The sequence below is a fragment of the Lissotriton helveticus genome, chromosome 5_1, assembly GCF_964261635.1.
Source record: "Lissotriton helveticus chromosome 5_1, aLisHel1.1, whole genome shotgun sequence".
Taxonomy (NCBI): Eukaryota; Metazoa; Chordata; class Amphibia; order Caudata; family Salamandridae; genus Lissotriton; species Lissotriton helveticus.
This window is the reverse complement of record NC_136065.1, coordinates 1524691058-1524711113: the sequence shown is the minus strand read 5'-3', so window position 1 is coordinate 1524711113 and position 20056 is coordinate 1524691058. Positions and strand designations below refer to the sequence as shown.

General features: G+C 46.9%; 1 protein-coding gene across 23 annotated transcripts in view; it reads right to left on the bottom strand.

The window, feature by feature from the left end:
• Positions 1-20056, bottom strand: part of LOC144755528 (polymeric immunoglobulin receptor-like) — a 348962-nt gene that overhangs the window by 111231 nt on the left and 217675 nt on the right. The window lies entirely within an intron of this gene.

The window sequence follows — 20056 nt, the reverse complement described above, 5'->3', positions numbered from 1 at the left end:
CCCCCAACTGAGCCAAATCCCAACTTTCTCATGCTGTTTAGGCTTCACCTCCTGCCAAATTTCTCCACAAAATATGCATTTGTACCTTCCCCTACAAGAGATTATTTACACTACTCAGGGCAGCTGAAAAGAGACAGTGCACTCCACCTCCCCCCATTACAGCCCTTTCCTCTAGTGATAGAAATAGTGTGAGCTCTCTGTACCAGATCTTCAGAGGGGCTTTTGTAACCTGTATTCATAGGACTTTCAGAGAGTGCCTCTGATAAGCGGCTCACTTTGCTACAGACCCACTTTGGAATACACCACCCATGTTAGTGTCAAAATCGTATATTTCAAGGTCTGACTAGAGAGAGTTTTAGCTGTTTACTGAGCCCTTGCCATCAACACTAGTCCTGAGCAAAAGATTAATCAAGCTGGAGTAATTGGAGTATATATGGTCATTCTGCGTTACTCTTTTACTCCAAAATGACCAAACAATACACAATTATGCCTGTTTGCTTAATTATGAGTAATTTGACACAAAAATTCTTCTGCAGGAAAACAAGGAACCAGAAATTTAGCAGGTGCTGCTGGCTACTGCTGTTCATGTTCTGTTGCATTTAGTGCTATATTCTCATGACAAATGAATCCGCAGGTTCATTTTGGATTCAAAGGTGCATGTTGCACTTAAAAAGTAGTGCTAAATGCTGGGTTGCGCTCCTTTCATAGTCTGGCATCATTTTGCTGTAATTACACTACAGCAAATTACAGGAGTTATACGCACTCCTAATCAACACTAACTACATTCAGAGAGTGGCTTTAGGTCAGCACCCCACAGCCATTGTTTTCTTAAGTCCTTCGCATCCAACCATTGCTTGAAGAATGTGTCCTTCATATTTTGTATCAGGTCAGAGTGGTGTTTTATTCTCACTGTTATTGGGTTTTAAATGTGATAATTCTCCTGCAAGGAGTGCATGGGCGGTGAAGCGAACCATCCATGCACTGCAATGAAAACTTCATAAGCAGTAATTTAGCACCTAAAAGTGATTTTGCACCGAAATCTATTTTTTGCTTATAAATGTCATTTGTGCTTCTCACGCCCCTCTACATGTTACACCATGGGAGATTCTAGTCCTGATTTACATAGGTAAACTTACAGTTTTGTGTAAGTTTACAACTGTTTGGTGTTCACAAAATGATTTACTAGTAGTATGTTTACAAGTGAGAAGTCTCTGTACATAAAAATATAGGATTCTCCTATCATTTTATGTGAGGAGACTCCTCACTCAAAAAGATACTGCTCGTAATGATGATATACTATGACACTGTTAGTTACAAATAAGCCAAAGATTTTTTCAGTTATAATCTTTAAATTGTTTACACCTTCGCCAGTTGCTATCATGTTATATCCGCGTCAAAGTTTCAACAGACCTTTTTTAACTATATAATGTGTAGCGGTTTCCTTCGAAATGTCCTTCCAATTTTATGGAATCCTTTGTATTGTCATAGTACTTGGAGCAGTTACATGTGTTAAAAACATATACGCAAGGGACAAAGCAGGCAAGGAGATAGATTCAGTGGAGAGATGATAGGAGCAGGGGAGGAAGACAAAGAATGAAAGAGGGTAAGTGGTGTGGGGGTGAAGGAAACGCAACCGGGAGACGAGAGAAAACAGTGTCCAACGTCCAGAGTGCTGTGATCCCAGTGGAAATGGTGTCATTCCCACACCTCTGCTGTGTGTGACTTCCTTTACGCTGTGGACTCTCTCAGAGGGGTCTCTGAGACTACAGGGCATAAATACCAGATCCTTCCCCATCAAGGGGAGAGGGAGTGCTTTGGCAAGGGGTGCCATTCCCACACCATCACTGTGTGTGGCTCCCTTGACGCTGTGGACTCTCTCAGAGGGGTCCCTGAGACTCCAGGGAAAAAATGCTGGATCCCTCCCCAACAAGGGGAGAAAGTACGTGCTTTGGTTAAGGGCACCCACCATGGTGGTAACTTTAGGGATAATGGTGTATTGCGTGGTAAAACAAATTTAGAATCGAAGGGACAGTTCCAAAGTCTGCAAAATTGTCTCTTGATTGAATGATTATCTCTCAATATCAGTTTAGTGTCCTCTTAGCAAGGTTTGTGTTGTCGCCTGTGGCTTGTTCCCGGGCATCTGCAGCATGGGCATAGTTTCATCTTCCCCCTACACTCAGCCTGAAAGGCGGCCTCTTTTCTGTTGCTCAACACTTAGGGGTTCCATCTCCTAACCTATTTTGACCACTTGTCTCCCCCTGTGGCTCCATTCATGTGGTCGGTTTTCTATCCTGTGGGGTTTAAAATGTTGTTCCTCTTATAATGACTTACTAGCCTGCTACACGACGCGCTACGCATATTGCTACCATCTGCTGTGTTTTATATATTTTAATAACTTGTTTGGCATCAACGGTATTTGACACTAATTCGTCTTGCGCTGCTCGCGCTTAGAACGCTGACGCTCTATCTCTTGTGTCTGGGGTATCTTTAGATAGAACTTACCCGCATGTTAATAGTTTTGGCACCCACACTTGTTGGGACAGAGGGATAGCTTGGGGGCTCATTAGGAACGTGCCGCTTTTGGCCGCCATATTGGGTTGGGCTTTTAGGAGGTCTACACTATCTCTAGGCGCCATCTTGTGTGAGGGGCCATTGGCTTGCCCTCACATGACTCCCGCATTGGACGAGGAGCCTATTTAAGTAAGCTGTCTCTCCTCAGTCAGGTAGACTTACTAGCCTGCTACGCGACGCGCTACGCATATTGCTACCATCGGCTGTGTTTTATATATTTTAATAACTTGTTTGGCATCAACGGTATTTGGCACTAATTCGTCTCGCGCTGCTCGCGCTTAGAACGCTGACGCTCTATCTCTTGTGTCTGGGGTATCTTTAGATAGAACTTACCCGCACGTTAATAGTTTTGGCACCCACACTTGTTGGGACCGAGGGATAGCTTGGGGGCTCATTAGGAACGCGCCACTTTTGGCCGCCATATTGGGTTGGGCTTTTAGGAGGTCTACACTATCTCTAGGCGCCATCTTGTGTGAGAGGCCAGTGGCTTGCCCTCACAGGACTCCCGCATTGGAGGAGGAGCCTATTTAAGTAAGCTGTCTCTCCTCATTCAGGTAGACTTACTAGCCTGCTACGCGACGCGCTACGCATATTGCTACTATCCGTTGTGTTTTATATATTTTAAAAACTTGTTTGGCATCAACGGTATTTGGCACTAATTCGTCTCGCGCTGCTCGCGCTTAGAACGCTGACGCTCTATCTCTTGTGTCTGGGGCATCTTTAGATAGAACTTACCCGCACGTTAATAGTTTTGGCACCCACACTTGTTGGGACAGAGGGATAGCTTGGGGGCTCATTAGTAACGCCGCCGCTTTTGGCCGCCATATTGGGTTGGGCTTTTAGGAGGTCTACACTATCTCTAGGCGCATCTTGTGTGAGGGGCCAGTGGCTTGCCCTCACAGGACTCCCGCGATACTCCGGTACTTAAGATGGCCACCTTTCAAGCGCGCAGCGTTGGCGCGCAGCGGGCACAACATAGGCGCGCCGGAGGTGCACCTGAGGTAAGCCCGTTTGCGCCCGTTCGCGCAACAGAGGCGCCTAGGGCCTGCTATTCTGCCCTTCTGACCATTCCACGCATAGTCTATTCTAGGGCAGAACTTTTGCAGTTTAGGCCAGACCAGATACCCTGTACTCAGCAGGATATTCTTACTAATAAGCCGGAGCAGCTTTTATGTGGCTTACTCAATGTACGGTCCCTTTGTAAGCACCATACGGAGATTGTTCTTCTCATTGAGTCCTGTGGACTGGATGTGCTTTTCCTCACGAAAACCTGGACACGGGCGGACAGTGAGGTAGAACTGGTCTTGGCCTGCCCTTCGGGTTATACAATTAGGCATACTCCTCACTTGAAGAACAGAGGTGGCGGAATAGGATTCATCTTCAGGGAAACCTTAGCACTCTCACAGTTAGAGATCAAGGAGGTACCGGGCTTTGAGCTCATGGGCTTCTCCTTTAAAGGGCAGGAGAGAACATTACATTCAGGGGTTCTCTGTTATAGACCGCCGGGTAATGTGCCATCAACTCTGCCGGAATTTATTGATCTCATCTATGACCTCTCTAACTCCCATACCAGACTGCTAGTTCTGGGAGATTTTAATCTGTGGCCGAATGGGCCTTTGGATACTGCCTATAATGATCTCTGCCAGGCCTGTAGCAATATCCAGTTGCAACAGCTGGTCCTCTCTGCTACCCATTTGAAGGGTCACGTCCTGGACCTGGTTTTTGCTGACGCTCAGCAGGTAGTGGTGAATGACATCATGCCCCAATGCTGGAAGGATCACGCACTTGTCTCCTTCTATCTCTATCTACCGGTGATTTCTTTGAGTGATACAGGGCTGAGACACACCAAAATGGGCAGACCTTGGTCTAGACTCCTAAAATCTCCCATTCTGCCTACTCTACTCCCTGAAGGATTTATACTGGGAGGTAGTGTTGATGATAGCTACACCAGCCTGTGTTGGCAAATATCCAACTCCTTGGACAAGGTGGCCCCACTGCGCAGATCAAGGGACAGACAGAACCGAGCTATGCCTTGGTACAGCAACGACCTCTTGCAACTGAAGCTGAGATGCATGCGGCAGAGAGGGCCTGGAGGAAGCACTATTTAGATGCAGCGAAAGCTACCTTTAGGCTGGCACTACAGGAATATAAAGCACAGATCAAGTGTGCAAAAGCGGTCTACCTGGAGGATATGCTGAATCAGGCGACCAACAAGTCACAGACCTTGTTTAGGATTGTGAACGATCTTTCCCACCTGACTGGTGCCATGAATAATATTCCAGTCTCACAGGCCTTATGCGACTCTCTGGCAGCCGCCTTTGAGGACAAGATCGCCACTATCCTGAGCGGACTTGCTGGATCGGCCCCGCCTATGTCAGCTTCATCGGATAATCTATTTAGTCGGGTGCTCCAGAGGATCCTCCATGCTGTTCCAAGTTGGGAGCTCCGGATGAATCTTCCAGTCGACCCCAGCTGAGTTTTTTTCTCTCAGTCTGGGAGCTCCGGAAGCACCTTCCAGTCGTCCCCAGCTGAGTTGCTCCCCTCCCAGTCTGGGAGCTCCGGAAGCACCTTCCAGTCGACCCCAGCTGAGTTGCTCTCCTCTCAGTTTGGGGGCTCCGGAAGAATCTTCCAGTCTACCCCAGTTGAGTTGTTCCCCCCTTAGTCTGGGAGCTCTGGAAGAACCTTCCAGTCGACCCCAGTTGAGTCGCTCCCCCCTCAGTCTGGGAGCTCCGGATGAACCTCCCAGTCGACCCCAGCTGAGTCGTTTTTCTCTTCCTCCTTTTGATGAGTTTTGCAAACTGGCGCAGACTGTGTCTTCAGGCTCCCTGCTGGATCCCCTCCCGCATAAATTCTGGGAACTGTTCCAGAAAGAAATTTTTCATCCACTGTATTCCATCTGCCATCAGTCGTTTGTCACTGCGACTGTCCCGGAGAGTTGGAAGTTGGCAGTGGTCTCACCCCTCCTGAAGAAACCCACACTCGATCCCACCTGCTTGTCAAATTACAGGCCCATTTCCTTGCTCCCTTTCCCGGTTAAGATCATGGACAAGCTGGTTGCCCGATCCCTATCCAGATTCTTAGAGGATAACACTTGGTTGGATGTGGCCCAGTTTGGTTTCCGGCCAGCGCATGGGACAGAGTTTGCGCTGGTGGTCGTGTTGGATAATCTTCGTTCGCGGGTTGACACGGGTCGGGCAGCCTTTCTAGTGCTGCTCGACATGTCGGCCGCGTTCTACACAGTCAGCCACTCCACCCTTATCGGGAGGCTGGAGGAGATCGGGGTCACGGGGTTGGCAAGGGACTGGTTAGTCTCGTATCTCAACAACAGGCAGCAGGTGGTGGCATTGCCGCCATTTAGGTCAGATGTGCGGAAAGTTGGGCAGGGGGTGCCCCAGGGCTCGGCCATCCGTCCTATATTATTCAATCTGTACCTCCGCCCTCTGATCCAATTGATAAGTTCCTTATTATTGCGGTGTTTAATTACGCCGATGATACCCATTTGGTCTTTTCTCTGGAGGGCTAAGACGCCGTCTCCTTAGAGACATTTCACCGCTGTATGACAGCTACAGCGGATTGGCTTCGTTCCAACTCCCTCCAGTTTAATGGGTCAAAAACGGAGGTGCTGCACTGCTCCAATTATCGTGTCCCGCGCTCACTGCCAGATGATTTCTGGCCTTCCTCTTTTTCTGGGGCAGTGACTGCAGCAGAGTCTGCTCGTAATTTGGGGGTCATGTTTGGCCCCAATCTGCAACTGGACATTTTTGTCAATAAAACCGTAGCCACCTGTATGATGCTGGTTCGGATGCTACGTAAAGTCCTACCATTGCTCCTAGCGCAGGCTAGGCCAGAGGTAGTGCGGGGTATCATCCTAAGCAGACTGGATTATTGCAACGCACTGCTTCTGGAGGCGCCTAGAACGCTGGTGGGCAAGTTGCAGCGGGTACAAAATATGGCGGCCAAGCTGGCACTGTCTCGCCCGCGCACTGCCTCTTCCACCACGGCACTATTGGATCTACACTGGTAGCCTGCTCATCAACGGATCCTTTTTAAAGCATCCTGTCTGGTTTTTAGAGCCTTGCATGGATAGGGTCCAGTTTTGCTGCAGAACTTGTTTTCATGGTACTCTACCTCTCGGAGCCTACGCTCTTCCTCTGCGTGTCTGGTGACGGTTCCCAGAGTCCAGAGGGTAAGGATGGGAGGTCGGTCGTTTAGTTTTGCGGCTGCTAGACTTTGGAATTCTCTCCCGACATTGCTGAGGAGTCAGGGTGAATTTCTAACCTTTAAGAGAGGTTTGAAAACCCACCTGTTTCCAAGAGCAGTGTGATTTCTGCATCGGTGATTTCGGCTATGCTGAGTCAAAGCGCCAGGATACCCTCGGGGTGACAGTGTAGCGCTATATAAGTATGCAAATACATACATACATACATTTGGGTGGGAGGTAAAGTGCCCAGGATCAGTTCCCACCGAAGGTGTGCCCTTTCTTAATCTGACATGTTGTATTAAACTATCTGTTTTTTGTTCTATTATCTTTTTTCAGCTTATATCTTTTATAAATTGAAGATCAATTCCATTCACTTGTGCTCCTGAAATGGTAGCAGTGTCTAAATTTCCCTGGGAAAAGACTGATATGATTTGTCTCTGGCTCTCCTCCTCCTTCCTTCTCAGAGATCCTTTAAACCTTCTAGTTCTGAAAGGCTTTCTTGAATGAAAGAGCCAGCTCCCTACATCTGCATTTCTGCCCGCGGGAGTCGAAAATTGTGGTGCTTGTACACCTGACTAAACCTGAGTGATTTTGATGGTGGATCAGTGACTCTGACATGGGCAATAGAATCTTTATAGCCTCCCCGAATCAGGCAATAATCTGTGCCACTATCTATGGGGTTGTTATAGTAAACCGGGTAAGTACTCAACTGTACTGAACAGGGGACCGTGCTACAGAACCCATCACAGATTTATACATACCCTAATGTTATACATAAGATTACAACTATGTGCTCAATCCTGACTCAATGACTATAAAAGGAACACTTAATAACATACAACCCAGGTCTATAAAATGTAAGTTAACTTTTCATGCCCATTAGAACTGTTGCCATGAACATAAGGTTTGATAACATAAACATTCTGGCCAGCCTTGATTGGTATAAACTTTTCAGAAATTAATAACCCAAGCCTCATTGAGCTTTGCACCAGATCTACCAAACCTTGACAACACACAATCACACCACACTACATAAGACCAGAATGGCTTGGGCAGAGGACATACTGGACATGACGGACAATGACTGGACAGAAGCTGTGGCTATCCCATGTGGTGCGACCATTTCATCACACTACCAACTTACACAGTTCAAATGTTTACACCACATATATTATACTTGAGTCTGACTCTGGAAGATGGGGGCCATCCAATCCCCTTTATGCTTGAGATGTGGGGTAGAGGATGAGACGTTCTAACACACGGTATGGGGGTGTACAGCACTGCAACCATTCTGGTGGCGAGTTGTGGCTTGCCTAAGCAAGGTACTGCCGTGGGATCTACCACTGGAGCCGAAGTTACTGTTATTGCACAGTACCGATAGTATTGGGGGTAAATTATACAAGCAACACCTATTATTTATAGCAGTCACCATTCCTAAGCGGGACATCGCCCAGCAGTGGAAAAGTATATCCCCTACAACAATAGGCAGATGGAAAAAGGCCATCAACGAGTGCATGGCTGCAGAGATAGCTGTGTTCCAAGCTAGGGGATTCCCCCATAAACAGAAGAAAATATGGCTGCGATTGGCGGATTACAGAGGCATAGAATTACCCCCTTACCACTATAGACCCCAATAAGCTGTATTCCCCTGACTAGACGGGCTATTGTACATCCAGAAAAATCATTTAAACCCTTCAGACAGCATGTTCAATTGCTCAATTTCAACTTGGTGGGATCTGAAAGGCACTGCACACTGTTATTATTGTTATGTATAGACATTTTCCATAAGGTATTTTTAACTGTATATGGAATTACATATATCTAGCAAACTGTATCCTTCAGGTCATGTCCGGGAATGTATCATGCAAAATCAATAATCAATAAAATATGTTGTTTAAAAACAAAAAATAAATCATTGATGTGAAATTTAATACAACCCTGGGCGTTTCTTTAATTCTAAAACACTTTCCTTAGGGAAGGGCCAGCCATTACTTAAGGCTGACCCTGGATACACTGATTGCTTTGTCGCATGAATAGCGGCAAAGCCATTCATTCTAGTTGAATCATAGCTCCAATGTTACTGAACATGCCCCCAGGTCTTCAGAATGGCTGGCTGTGCAAGTACGGCGATCAGACCAGCAGAGACGGGAAGCCTGGGGCGGTGTGCAGTGCTGCTGCGTTGTCCTGCAAACCACGCTTAGGAAGAATCTTTGGTTCCTGAGCAGCCGTACCCTACACATAGCAGAGGGACACTGTTAGTTGGGCCATGGACAGGAGCCAGCAGTGGCCTCTCATCTCACAACACGTGTGACATCATGTAGGGGCAAGCAGTAGGGCCTTTAAGAAGGAGTTGGTCCTAGAGTTCTCCCTCTTTGTCCCACAACCACACTGTGATCACGGGGCCCCATTCACAGAACTAACTTAAGACTAAATCCTAAACTTACTACCATTTGGGTATTCACAGAAGGCACTTACTAATTTCGGTATTCACAGAAGTTAGGAGTCCTAAATTTAGGACCCCTAAATGCCTTCTGTGAATACCAAAAGTCTTAATGTTAGGATTTTTCTCAGTTTAGGAGTAGTAAAGTTAGTACTCCGAACTTTAGGACTCCTAAATGCCTTCTGTGAATACCGAAAGTCTTAAAGTTAGGATTTTTCTCAGTTTAGGAGTCCTAAAGTTAGGAGTCCTAACTTTACCTCTCCTAAACTGAGAAAAATTCTCCACGCTGACACTTCTATGCCTGAACATAGTGTGTCCCACATGTGACTGAATAAACCATGATCAACGTTATACATGGAAAGATGAAACGGAAATAAACAACACTGATAAATTGGATTAACTTTTGGCATCTTTGTTATGCTTCTAACGCTGTGCGTCCGGAGTGGGGTGCAAACCCGCCCCCACTTGCTCCAGTGACTTCTATGCCTGACCACAGGATAGAATAGCTCACCATGCTGCACTGGAACAGATCCTCAAGAGCAAGGAGAACTTTATGGGGAGTGGGCTGGGGACACAGTGGGCATGGAATTACTGTTCAATTAGTCACAGTAGAGCAACAGACATATGTATGCATTCTTTCGTGCCTCGCCACAGAGTCGAGGGGGCTGAGGATGAGGGGCACAAAGTGGGTAAGAATTTGACCGTTCATTGTGCATGAGAAAATGCTAATAACTCAGAGGCTCTTTCTTTTGATGTACAGCAGAGTAACCTAATCACCCTCAGTGTTTCTCAAAGTTTTCAAAGAGCTTTTCAGGCAGAAAGCAGCAATTTAGCAGGTGAGACTCTACTATGGGTGGCTGTAACTCGCGCAATTCTGTGTAGTGTAATCACTCAGATTTACCTACGAATTCCGCACAAATTTGCTTGAATTATGCAAAAAGAGTAATTCTGTGTTTAGTGCTATTTGTGAGTGTAAAAATTTACCCTTGTATCCAAAATGGATGCAATGATGCATTATGCACTAACTAATAGCGCTAAATGCAACAGAACATGAATAGCAAGCTCAAACAGCCAATCAGACTCGTTAGATGTGCTCTTTGCGTAGGATTTCACCCCAACTTAGTACCAGAATTTAGGGCTATTTTTTTAGTTGATTTTGCTCTCAGAAACACTGCTAAATGCAGCTGAACTCGGATAGTGAGCACAAGCAGCCCCTCATGCTTGCTAAATGTGCTCTCACTGGAGGATCTTTTCCCTAATTTACTCTCACTTATGCGAGGAGGAGTAATCGCAGAATTATCTGCAAATTGACATCAAAGACTAATGTGGAAATACTAAAATTACTCTGATTACTCCAGCATAATCAATTTTCTGCTCAAGCCTAGAGTTATTCTGTAGAAAAGTGGACTTAATTTGTTTCCTAGCCTTTGAAAAGTCTTTACTAACTAAGTGTCTCTCAGAGTTTGAGACATTAGGCACATTGGAGATTTCTCCACTGCTATGTGATTATCCTGATATGCAGTTCACTGTTTAGGAGGCAGATTTACAAGAAACGATAGATTGAAATAATAGAAGCAAGGCAAAGGAAACACATTTCTAATCCACAACATTTTTCCATGTTTGGGCATGGACAGCACATAGTGTCCTCCAAGCAGAATGGTCATTTAGGTCTGGGTATTGTGTGTGACATACCCTTTTCTAACTTAAGTACTGACTGATGTCATGTGCAACCTTTTCACTGAAATCTACCAACAAATAGGTTCTGATAAAGTTACAATTCAGAGGCCTTAAAAAATGTTCTCCACAGTGTGGCGAGCAAGCTCCTTAAAATAAGTTCCTTTCATTCACAAGTCCACTAAACGCATATCTATTGGTCAGGAACAATGAGAAGATAATACGTTGGTGGGGAAGCGTCATGTACTGGACACAGCCATAGGACAACCTGGTTAGTCAAAGCAGTCACGGACTGTGGATGAGCTGCCTAGCAAGGCTCTGAGTAACAAACAATAAGGCAACAGTGGGCACAACAATATTATGTCATAGACACATCTTGTCTTTCAATTCCTTGCCCTTCAAAATTGCAATGCAGTTAATTTATTATAGTAATCACTGCAGCTGCAAGAATGACCCTGCTTACCCAAACAAACAGTGCCCTTTCCTCCTACGTGCGGTGGTGCAACGCATGTGTGTATCTCTCAATTGTACTCCTGTAGGAAATTACAATCTTTTGTACATTGTACCTTTAGAGTTTTGCCCCATCTGTTATTGCTGACTTCATAACTATGTGCCCTTCACCACTGCTAACCCATGGTTGGATTGCATTTTCCTAATTAGCACATTCAACATTACCTATAAGTCCCTATATATGGTACAAGGTGTACCCAGGGCTTGTAAATTAGGTACTACACATGGATGTGGATGGCAGTGTCAAAAAAACATTTCGACTTATTAAGTCACCTATAAATAGACATTATAGCCCATAAGGCTGCATGCATGGTATTTAGGAGTGGGACATGTAGAAAGTTCATGTGAAATAATGTCCTTACAGTGACAAGCTCCTAGAAAGATATTTTCATTGTAACAATACTGGCTGTTCCATAGAGAAACAGCGTGATACCCTATTAAATAATTAATGAGAAACACCTAGAAAACATCATTCAAGAGCTCTGTGGAATATTGATTAAATCCCAATTCACTGGTGAAGTTGAATGTTTAATAAATATTAAGGAAAGGTTACCTTTAGAAAATTACATATTCCCTGTATAAACTCTCTGGAGGCTAAATTGCATTTGCCTCTAGCTCCAGTCCTTTTTGGGTTTGACCTCTGAATGAGGTGTGAAAACTGCTTTCAGTGCAGAGACAAAGGCCTGGGTGTAGAGAGGTATTTGTGTTCCTCTGGAATGATAACTTTTGGGTAGTGCTCGGAAACTTAATTTACTTCAAAGGGTCCTACCTTGTTACAGGCAGGTGCCAGATGACACCCAGACAATCCCCGTCCTTTTATCCCCCAATGAGGCAGACAACAATCCATGTGGAGGGAATGCCCCCAGAACTTGACTGAAGTAACCGCTCTGGTGGCATTGCTCCTTTCCCTTGCCAAACCTCTGAGGTGGGCATTCAGGCTCTGCATTAATGGAGAAAGGTTGCACCATCTTGGATTTAGGCACAGAGGGGCACTGTGAAAGTGTTTGCAGTAGGTCACACAAGGGTTGTTGAGAAAATAGTTAGGGTAACCCCAGGAAAATGTACTTCATTAAAGCCAGGAGTGACCCTTCAGTGACAAGCTGGTACCAGGAATAAATGTGCCATCCCAAGTGCCCTTTTCAGAATAATACTCGAGTTGAGGAAATTCAGAACAGCACTGATCATGCTGGTGGAGATCTGCGGGAAACCCTGAAGGACTGGACCTGCTCCCTCTTCCACCTAGGACAAATAAGTGGACTCCAAGTATCATCAGGATGACCTCCTTTTCAAGCTACAGGCAAGCCAAAAATTGAGGAGGCTTTTCCAGAGGATTCCCAGCTGATCAGTTCCATCTGTGCCTGACCTGGGCCCTGTTAGTGGCCTCTTCTAGAGTGAGTCCTGATCCTCAAGTGCTATACAGTTGGCTGTCTCTCACTGTCTGACTCCTACCACCCCATAAAATCTTGGAACTGAAAACATATTTGCCTCCAAAAGTCTCAAGAGTACCTGGACAAACCTGCCAAGCTGATCTGACCCAGGTGTGTTGCAGCTTTACTGAAGATCAATCAATCAATCAATCAATCAGAACAATTTGTAAAGCGCGCTACTCACCCGGAAGGGTCTCAAGGTGCTGGGGGGGGGGTCTGTTAATTCTGGGGTGAGGAGTCTGAACGTGATCCTCTTGCTGATGGGAAGCCAGTGCTGGTCTCTCAGGTGGGCGGAGATGTGGTTGTGGCGGGGGATGTCCAGGACGAGTCGTGCGGAGGCGTTCTGTATGCGTTGAAGTCTTTTCTGCAGTTTGGCAGTGGTTCCCGCATAGAGGGTATTTCCATAGTCCATTCGGCTGGTGACGATTGCCTGGGTGACCGTCTTCCTGGTTTCGGTGGGGATCCATCGGAAGATCTTACGGAGCATGTGCAGGGTGTTGAAGCAGGATGATGATACGGCATTGACTTGTCTGGCCATTGCGAGGGCGGAGTCCAGGATGAAGCCTACGTTTCGTGCGTGGTCCGTTGGCTTGGGGGTGGTGCCCAGGGCAGGGGGCCACGAGGAGTCATCCCAGCCAGAGGGGGATGAACCCAGGATGAGGACTTCCGTCTTGTCTGAGTTCAGCTTCAGGTGGCTGTTCTTTATCCATTTGGCGATGTCTTTCATTCCCTCGTGTAGGCTGGCTCTGGCATTGATCAGCTGGGTGTCGTTGGCGTATGAGATGATGTTAAGGTTGTGTTGGCATGCGATGGCTGCGAGGGGGCTCATGTAGACGTTGAAGAGGGTGGGTCTGAGCGAGGATCCTTGAGGTACACCGCAGATGACTTCGGTGGCCGCGGATCAGAACGGGGGGAGGCGTACTCTCTGGGTTCTTCCAGCGAGGAACGAGGTGATCCACTCCAGTGCTTTCCCTTGGATTCCGATGTTGCTGAGGCGCTGTATTAGAGTGCGGTGGCAGACTGTGTCGAATGCTGCAGAGAGGTCCAGGAGGATAAAGGCAGCTGTTTCCCCGTTGTCAAGCAGGGATCCGATGTCGTCGGTGGCTGCGATGAGGGGGGTCTCGGTGCTGTGGTTGGCTCAGAAACCAGACTGTGAGGGGTCGAGGGATCCGTTTGTCTCGAGGAAGGCGGTGAGCTGTATGTTGACGGTCTTCTCGATGACTTTGGCAGGAAAAGGGAGGAGCGAGATGGGGCAGAAGTTCTTGAGGTCGGTGGGGTCCGCTGTCGGTTTCTTCAGGAGGACGCTGAGCTCGGCATGCTTCCAGCTCTCCTGGAAGGTGGCGGTGTTGAAGGAGATGTTGGTGATGTTCCGGAGTTGGGGTGCGATGATGGAGCCGGCCTTGTTGAAGACGTGGTGGGGGCAGGGGTCGGTAGGGGATCCAGAGTGGATGGTGTTTATCGTGCGGGTGGTGTCTTCAGTGCTGACCGGGGTCCAGTTGCAGAGGGTGGTGGTGGGGGGCGTTGTTTCGGTGGTTGGGTGCGTGGTTGGTGCGTCGAAGCTGTTTTGTATGTTGGCGATCTTGCGGTGGAAGAAGGAGGCGAGTGAGTCGCAGAGGTCTTGCTGGGGTTGGAGAGCTCTTTGACGATGCTGAAGAGTTCCTTGCTGTTGTGGGTGTTGTTGTCCAGGCAATCCTTGAATGATGTCCTTTTGGTGGTGCGGATCAGCTGGTGGTGTGTGCGGGTGGCGTTCTTGAGGGCGGTCATGTTTTCTATGGTCTGTTCGTGGCGCCAAGCTTTTTCGAGGGTGCAGCAGTTTTTCTTGGATGTTTTGAGTTCGTTGGTGAACCACAAGGCTATTTTTGCTGCCGTGTCTGCTGGGAGGGTTCTTCAGTGGTGCGAGGTCATTGGCGCAGTTGATGAGCCACTGTGTGAAGATGCGGGCTGCTTCTTTGGGGTCCGTCGTGTTGGTGGGAGGGTTCTGGCTGAGGGAGGTGGTGAGCTGGTCAGCGGTGATCTTGCTCCAGCTCCTGCGGGGAACTTGTTGCAGGTGGTAGTGGGTCATGGTTCTCTTGAAGCTGAAGTGGACGCAGCTGTGATCGGTCCAGTGAAGTCCGGTGGAGTGGCTGAAGGCGATGTGCTTGCTGGAGGAGAAGACGGGGTCAAGAGTGTGGCCGGCGTAGTGGGTGGGGGTGTTCACCAGTTGCTTGAGTCCGAGGTTGGCGAGGTTGTCCAGCAGGGTAGTGGTGTTGCTGTCGTTGTTGTTCTCCAGGTGGAAGTTGAGGTCCCCTAGGAGGATGTAGTCAGAGGAGGCGAGGGCGTGCTGGCTGATTAAGTCTGCGATGGCTTCACTGAATTGTGTGCGTAGTCCCGGAGTCTGTAGATGAGAGTGCCTCTGAGGGTGGTCTTGGGGTCGGTGTGTATCTGGAAGTGGAGGTGCTCGGCAACGGTGAGGGTGTCGTCGGAGTTGGTCGTGATGCAGATGGTGTTCCTGTGGACGATGGCGATGCCTCCTCCGGTCTGGTTGACGCGGTCCTTCCGGGTGATCCTGTATCCGTCCGGGATGGCTATGGCGATATCGGGTGCTGAGGAGGCGTTCATCCATGTTTCCGTGAGGAAGGCGACGTCTGGAGATGTTGAGTCGAGCAGGTTCCAGAGTTCGACGGCGTGTCTGTGGACGGAGCGGGTGTTGAGCAGGATGCACTTGAGGTGGTTGTTGCTGGTGCCTGACCTTTCGGTTGCGGTGATGGTCCGGAGGCAGGTGAACTTGCAGGCTTGGCAGGTGAAGGGTCCGTGGGTGCGTTTCGGTGTGGCTCGGTGGCAGGCAGGGTACCGGTCGGGTTTGAGTGCGTTGAGGGTGGCGGCGTTATACGTCCATCGTGTTGGCAGGCATCTTCGGGGACCAGGGGTCCTGGCGGTGGGCGCGGTCCAGGCGCAGACGGCTTGCCTTTGGCGCACCAGCGGCGCACCCGCTGCGCTCGTCTCCATAAGTGGGAGGGGGACTAGGGGGTCAGCTGGGAGGCAGGAGGGCAGGCTGCCAATGGGCACGGGGGGGCGGGGCCGCAGGGGGGTCAGTTGCGAGAAAAAAGGGCAGGGGTCAGAGGCGGGAATAGCAGTGGCGCGGGGTCAGGGGCTGCTGGCACACGGGGGTGCAGGAGAAGGCTGGCAGGCTGAGGAGGCGACTGGCTGCCAGGCTGAGGAAGCGCTGTAGCGGCGGGGAAGCGACCTACCCGAGATCCAGGTAACCCTTGCTCTGACCTTTTTTGCAAATCGAGTAAGACCTCACAGAGACATTGTACGGCCTCATGGAGTCCTTTTTGATTACCCCCACCCACCTTGCCCAGCTGGAGAAACATACGCTCCAAAAAAGGGAATGAATGCAAAGAAGAAATCTTGTCTGGGGTGAAGGCACCAAAAGTGTCTGACTGAAGTGGGACCTTTCCTGAGTACAAAATTTGAACTTCACCTGCTTGAGGATTTACCAGAAAAAATAACAGCTTCATGGGACTGTGTCTATTGGTATGACCTCTTGACACCCTCTCTGGTGACTGCCTGCTGCCATGCCTCACTGAAGGAGTTGGACTTCCATGATGGAGACTAAGGCCCACATGCATCATTGAGACATTTTGCACTTCTTAATTTGCGAAAAATAAGGAATCGCAAATTAAGAATTGCAAAATGCTATGCATCATTATTTTCGGTATTCATTTGTGATTCGGTAAAAATCGCAATTTTTACCGAATCCCAAATAAATACCGAATTCTTAAGTTAATTTTCACAATTCCCATTGATTCCTATGGGCCAAAAGGCCCATAAAAGTCAATGGGAAGGCATTAGCAAATTGCGAGTGGCACTTTGAAAATTTCATGGGTGCAGGGGGGGGGGTCCAAAGGACCCCCCCATGCACCCCTGAAATGTATTTCTCGCATCATGTTTCACACACACACGTCCTAAGGACATGTGTGTGTGAAACATGAATGTTGAAAAAAAAAACATTTTCAGCATTTTAAACACTTTTTCCAAATTTACCGAGTGGTTCAACCACTCGGTAAATTTGACACCCTAATTGCGATTTTGCACTTTTAAAAGTAATGATGCATTGCTTTTAAGAAATCGCACATCTGCGACTTCTTAAAAGCAATCGCAATTTTAGAACTCGCAAAAATGTTACGAATTCTAAAATTGCTTCATGCATCCCAAAAAGCACTTTTGGAATCGCAAACGGCCGATTTTAAGGAATCGCACCGTTTGCGACTCCAAAAATGCTTGATGCATGTGGGCCCTAAGCACCAAGATAACTCCTCAAACTAGGTCAAAATTGGTCCATGTATCTAACACACAATCCATCAAGGTTGGCCTCAATTTTGCCGCTAGATTCCAGTCTACTGAAACCAGTTGTCAGGGGTTGGAGCTGAATGTTTTTGGGTGCTATTTTTATTTAAACATTTTAAAAAATCATACTTCGGTTCCCCTAATGGCAGTTTTGTTATTTTTATATCATTTCACTTATTGAAATGTAATCAATTTTTCTGTTCAGTTCTCCCCCTACCCTGGTCCTGGCTCCAATTTGTCTAGGGGACAAAAGCAAGGGCAGAATTGGTGTCAGGCTCCTTTGTTTTTGCTGCAGGGAAGGACATCTGAAGTTTAATCATGGTAGGGTACAGCTCATTTCCTGCTGTCCTGTCAGGAAGACCCATTCTCCTCACACCTGGGCCTTCTTTGTTCCCATGTCTAGAAGGAATGCAAAACGGACAACTGGAGACCCATTGACAGTCATGTAACCCAGGACACTGGCAGAAAGGCACAGTTGGTTTTGGGAGAAAAATACTAAATTTCCGAAGGTGACATTTTCAAAATTGTGACTTAAAATCAAACTTTACCATTAAGGAGGATTTTAAATGACAATTTATGTCAGTGGAAACAGCATGTCTCTATCTAGTCCTAATATGAAGTTAGCACTTATTAAGTGTAATAAGGTAACCCAGTGTTAGTCTAGGGGAGACATAGGCCTTACACCAGTGAAAAATTACTTTAGGAAGTGGTCAATCTCAAGACATTTAAAACATAAACATACATATCCTGCCTTTCAAGTACCATGCACACTGTCCTAAGAGTATTTGGGTATACCTTAGGGGTGACCTATAAGTACAAAAAAGGAAGGTTTAGTCCTGGCAGAAGGTTTCTTTTGCCAGGACAAATTAGCAGTTTAAAACTACAATATAGACTGCAGTGACAGGCCTAGGATATGTTTTTCAGTGCTACTTCAGTGGGTGGCAGAATCAGTGCTGCTGCCCACTAGTAGCATTTAATTTACAGGCCCTGAGCACAAGTAGTACCATTTACTAGGGACTTACAAGAAAATTAAATTTACTAGATAGGTGTAGTCTAAGTTTACCTTGTTTTAAGGCGAGAGTGCAAGCACTTTAGTACTGTTTAGAAAGGGTAAAGTGCACAGAGTCCAAATGTCAACAAGAACTAGTTCTGCCAAGTAAGGGAGTGAAGGCAAAACGTTTGGTGGAATACCATGCCAAAGATGTTGGGCATAACAGGGATTCTTTGCTGCAAGGCAAATGTGAACTTCTTCAAAGGTGTGCAGGGGTGCTCCTGGTAACTTTTTAAAATACTTTTCTCGTTCTTGGTCCCTCATAACCCTATTGGTTATGAGGGACCAAGAGTCACCCCCATCCACAGGCTAGTACCAGGCATAAATGTTGCACCCAGGCACCTTCTACAGAACACAAATGGACCTCTGGAAGGCAAAAGAAGTACTGCACCTGCTGATGAGACCTTTGCAGAAAGCCCTATGGTTTGGACCTGCTCTAACCTGAACCCATGACAAAAACATGGACTCCAAGGATGAGTAGATTAACCTCTGGTTAAGCCTCAGGGACCCAAAATCTGAAGGAAGCCCACCTTCCTGCAAAGGCCCAATGACCAATTTCAACTGTACCTGCCTAGACCCTGCTGGTGAATTCCACTGGATTGCTGACCCCCCAAATGCTGCTCCTGTGGTCCTGGAACCCTTCGCTGGTGTCCGAGAGTATTCCTCCTGCCTAACCCTCAAGAAGGGAATTTAGAAACGTTTTGCCAACTTTCATTTGAAAGAACCGACATAGTACCTACCTCCCAGCTAACCTGCCGTTGTGAGCATGGCCAGGGGGATTGAACTTCTCACAGCCACATCCGATGATGCCAAAATGTATGTTTGGCACGGCTGCCTCCTCCTCCCCATAGATGCCAGTAGCCACTGACTTGAACGAACAGTTAACTAAGGACAAGTTGTTCAAGTGTAAACAGATGCATACCAAGTGTCTATTAAAAAACTGGAGGAACAGTGAAGAGAAAAGGTCAATGTTGTTCTTTAGAGACATATTTTTCAGAAGGATTTAAGGAAAGAATGAGAAATTTACAAGGTTCGTGGCTGACATGAGGGGATTAACAAAAATGTGAATTTGGGCTACTGTACGACCACTTTATCAGGGACCAGCTAGTTTGATCCACCAACAATTTATGGATATAAAAATAGCTCTTGCCCCGTTGTCTGAAAGTGAAGAGAATTAGAAAGAATATTGAACACATGGCAAATTGCTTCAAGGAAATGAAAATGACAGCCCAATGTTAAAAATCTTAAGAAGAGTGATATCAATATTTGACATGGGGAGACAAATGATGTGTTTCCTTATTCACGTTCATGTTTCACCCTGATCGATAGCAATTTATTCCTGAAAACGTTTGGAGTAATGTTCTTGAACCTCTGGACTTTATACTTCTTAGTAGGAAATGGTCAAGGTGTGTATTTCCTTCAAGGAAGATCCACCACTGAAAAAATGTATATAGATAACTAGGGACCTAACTTACTGGGATGGAGGCATACAAACATGGGTAAAAAACTAGATGCCAAAAGTTAAGCAAAATCTATTGGTGAAGAGATCTTTCAAGGGAAGAAAAGTGTGCATAGAATATCCCCAACTTTTATCAGACGAATTTGGAATCCCTACCAACTTCCAGCATAAAATTAATGTAAAAACAAAGGTAGCTCCAGTTGTGCATATGGTACAGTTCATTCCACATTTAATGAATGAGCTCAATAAGCTTTTGACACAAGGTATCATGCAGCCTACACATAGCTATGAATAGTTGGTACCGATAGTTATGGCCACAAAGGCTGGAGAGAAAGGTATTTGCCTCTGTATGGAGGGGAAGGATTTGAATTTGAGCATTTGGATGTGCAGTTAT